This window comes from Loa loa, assembly GCF_000183805.2.
Source record: "Loa loa unplaced genomic scaffold supercont3.136, whole genome shotgun sequence".
NCBI classification, from domain to species: Eukaryota; Metazoa; Nematoda; class Chromadorea; order Rhabditida; family Onchocercidae; genus Loa; species Loa loa.
The window spans coordinates 47,157-51,911 of NW_018108316.1; positions in this window are offsets into that span (position 1 = coordinate 47,157).

Genomic DNA, 4,755 nt, shown 5'->3' on the forward strand with positions numbered 1-4,755 from the left:
AATTAAAGAACAAAAAAAAAAAAAAAAAGTAGAAATAATGTGAAAAAATGTTAAATAAGATAGGAAATGAATGATAAAAAGATATTGTTTATTATAGATTACATTAATTAATCTTTAATCAGAATTATTACTAATGAATAATAATTAGTTATCCGTTTAGTTACCAATAAAGTAATGCAAATAAATTGTATGTTTAATTATAAAATATACAATCTTAATATGGATATGAAGAGTTTAATTTAGGAAGGTTTAATTAATTTCATTTTCAAAATTTTAAACTTACTCTATGATTGATTGATTGATTCGATTACTCATCCAAAAAAGTGAAATGAATCATTTCCCCTTTTTTATATTTTCCGTTTTAGCATAAAATATAAAGAAATAATGGGTGGATATTACAGTTAGTTAGCATTTTAACAAGTGATTAACAACTCTTTCGAGAGAAAATGACAAATGGGTATAGGGGAAAAGGTAACGGATAAATGGACAGCAATAAATGTTCCAAATAGGCTAATTGACGATGACAAAGTGTATATGTGTATGTATGTATGTATGTATGTATGTATGTATGTATGTATGTGTGTATGTATGTATGTATGTATATATGTATGTGTGTATGTGTGGATGTATGTATGCATGTATATATATGTGTATGTATGTATGTATATATGAGTGTATGTGTGTATGTGTGGATGTATGTATGTATGTATGTATGTATGTATGTGTACACTATACATTAACCCTTTTTATCTTTGTATTCCATTGTGACAAAGAACTATCAAACAGTCAGTCATCTACATTCTTGTGTACCATTCTCATTTATTTTCTCTTTAATCTATATATCAATCAATCCATCTATATAACAATTCTATCTTATCTTTCTCTCTCTATATATGTATGTATCATGGAAATTTTAGCTTAACTCTATTAAACATTTAATTATATTAATAAGCGTTTATGGGTAAAAATGCGCTAATATTTATACCTATAATATTAGGACTTTTGATAAGTTACTAATTAGTTATTCAATTAATTAGTGTTGTTTATAAATTTGGGTAATATTAGAACTTTTGATAAGTTACTAATTAGTTATTCAATTAATTAGTATTGTTTGTAAATTTGAGTAACACTAGGATTTTCGATAAGTTACTAATTAGTTATTCAATTAATTAGTATTGTTTATAAATTTGAATAATATTATAGGAAAAGAATGATTTTTTTCTTTTTTTTTGAAATCAGTTTAAGAAATACTGTAAAAATTATGCAATTAATAACAATTAATTTTCAAATACATGCAAATTTATATAATTTTTGATATAATCGATAAATTCTTCTATACATATGCTTTTATCTTATCTTATCGAAATAATAATTAATAATTTTAACAAATTTATTTTTCTTTATTACTTAAAAAATCTCCTCGATATATATTTTCAACCTTTCATAATTTATATCTTTTGATATTATCATTACTTCCTAGAAATCTTCCCAATCTCTTTATTATCATATTTAGAATCTTTTATTGATCAAAAAAGATATTAGTTTTAGGCTTAGATAAGACTTTAACAGTTAACATTAATCATCACATTGTAATTAAATATGATTGTTAGTTATTATTCGCGATAATAAACATTCTCTATTCTTCATCTGATATTTCTTAGTGAACAAAATGAGAATATTTTATAATTAGCTAAAATTTCTCAATAATTTCTTGAAATCTAAATGATAATTGATATTAGTGTATGATTAATTGAGAATTGATTTTTGATAATAAAATTTTAATACATTTAAATTGAGGATGAATTATAACTCAGAAATATTGTAATCATTGGAATTTAATATGTTTGGGTGAATTTTGAATTCTGGTTTTTGTTTGCTCTTTTGTCGTATACATACACATATAAAGGGTGTAGAGATGGAAACTGATTTGACAATTTTCGCTTCTTCAAACATTCCTTTCCAGAATCAATCCTTTTAAATTTCTTATAAATGCTTAAGGTTTGTTTGTTGGAAATGATAAGCTTTTCATTATTTGCTTAACTTATCAACAGTACCATTTACATTTTTATCATACTACTCGTATTGTTTCATCAAATGTTTTATCTGGAATAACATTTATGCATACATTCATTATTTTTAGGTTTTTTTTTGATCCAAATTATCTCTTATCAGTATATCTCTTATCATACATTTGAAAGAAGTTATTTATAGCTTGAAAATGTTAAGCTTTGTTTAATTCGTCAATAATTTGTAAGGCAAAAGAATGAAGTTGTTGGAAAATTTTTTTTGGAATTTTTCATTGATCTCTAGATAAACGGGAAACGATTAGAAACTATGAAATTAATGAATAAATCATAGCAATTAGGAAATGTTAAATTCTAATAATTTAAATATTTTCATAAGTTTTAAATGTATTCGAAGTAAAGATGAAATTATATTTATACTCTAAGAAGACTAAAACTATTCATGCGATATTTTGGTTACAGAATATTTTCCCCTCTAAAATTCACTCATCTTTACTATCGTTATCGATTCAATTAGCGAAACTATAAAATTCTGAAATTAAGTAAAATGAAGATATTGAAAATTTGATTGTTAAAGTTAAATTTAGGTTAAAATATGTCCAGAGATTTTTCATCCTGTCTTCTTTTCATTTCATTTTACCATTGAATAGAATGATTATTCAAAAATTGTTTGATAACAAATAGTAATCAGAGAATGTTTGAAGGAATTTATTTGATAGATAAAATGACTGATCATTGAAGTTGTAAACTTTCTCTTCATATTCATATCATTCCTTTGACTTCCTTTATTTTTTATTCATTTAATTATTTCAATTTATTTATATTTATCTTTTTGCATTTATGAATTTTTATCATTAATTTGTTGAAAATAATAAGGTAACAGATAATATCTACAATGTTTTCATTCAGATCAATCCCATTCATTATTTAATAATTTATTTTTACATTTCATTTCTCTTCACACATTTATTTGTTTATATGTTTACTTTTGGCCTTTTTTTGTTTACTTTTACTATGAATATTACAATATTTGCATTGCTTTTTTAACGATAATTGAAAGAATCGACTTTTAGTATGATCGAAGAGCGTGACACGCATGACATACACATGCATATATATATATATTCAGTAAATATGTGACACTCAGAAAGGCAGCTGTTTGATGTTTACTGCTGTGCTGTAATTATGTATGTGTATATGAATGTGTATATGTATGTGTGTGTATGTATATATATATATATTTGAAGGTGAAATTTTCCCTTTGTTCATTTGTTTAAAATACCATTTGTAATTAATTATTTTAAAAATGTCTTTCTAGGCATGCAAAAAATGAATGTAAATGAAACGTTTAACGCTCACGAATCATAAAATTAGGAAAATTTTTTTTTAAAATCAATTTTGTTTCAACTTTTACAATTATCTGAAACAATTACAATAGTTACTTTATATATAATCATTAAAGTATTAAATGATGAAAATATTATATTATAATGATATCATATAAATGAGTAACTATTTATATGAAATGTCTAATAATGATCAGGACTGATAAAATGATTAGAACTGATAAATGAACAATTGTACTCTTATCTGTTAACAGATCTGTTAAAAAACAAATTATTTCCATTTTTTTCTCAGAAATTTCCTTTTATATATATATATATATATATCTGTTGAATTTTTTCCCTGTAAATAATTCCCTTCACTTCTGCTATAAACTCGGTAATTTTCAATCGGTTAACCGCTGTCCCACAGGTAAAAGCGGTGGTGCTGCAGTGAATGGAAAATATACATTGAAGTTGTTCTTATTAATATTTGATGAACTAATATATTAAGGTTTATTTTAACAATTAACGGAATTTTATTATTTTTAAATATTATAATTCTTGCTATAAATAAAAACCAAAATTCTCCTTGGCTAAAAAAAAAAAAAAGATTTGAAATCACATAAATATCAACAATATAGACATTTGTCAATTTTTTTTTATCTCATTCAAATGTTGACATTTTTTTTGTAAAATTTTTATTAAATTTGATAAAAAAAATCACCAAATCTGTTATTGCATTTTATTCATCGAACTTATATTTTTGTAATTCTTTTAAAAATTAAAATAAGATAGATCGAAGGAATTCTCTCATTTCGTTCTATTCGGTTAATTTCATTCATTTTTTTTAAGCATTTAAACTAATTCGACTCTCTTCATTTCATTTCGTATTTAGTTAATTTCATCCATTTTTTTAAGCATTTAAACTAATTCGAAATTTCTTTTCGAATTAAACTTTGTTCAATTCTCATTTCATCAATTATTTTTATCATTTTTTTGAAAGACAAACAACAAGATTTTTATTTGTTCAATATTTTCAAAAGAACAGTGAAAAAACATCAATAATCTTTTGCTAATTTCTCTTTAAATTTTTGGAATAAAATTAAGATATATTGAAAAATTATTCATACCTATATCAAATTTCTTCAGGTAAATTTCAGGTGAACCTTTGTTCAACTTTCATTATATTTCATAGATATTATCTCTGTGAATTCTGTAAACATTCGGGGAAAAGAAAAAAGTTTTAGTTAATAATATGGTTGTTTTCAGTGCTATTCAATTTGTTATGAATCAAAGGGGAAATGGAATAAATGCTGAGGGGAAGAAATAATGTATGAAAAGTACCTAAACATCTCTTTCTCTTCCTCTCTCTCTCTCTCTCTCTCTCTGTCTCTCTCTCTTTCTTC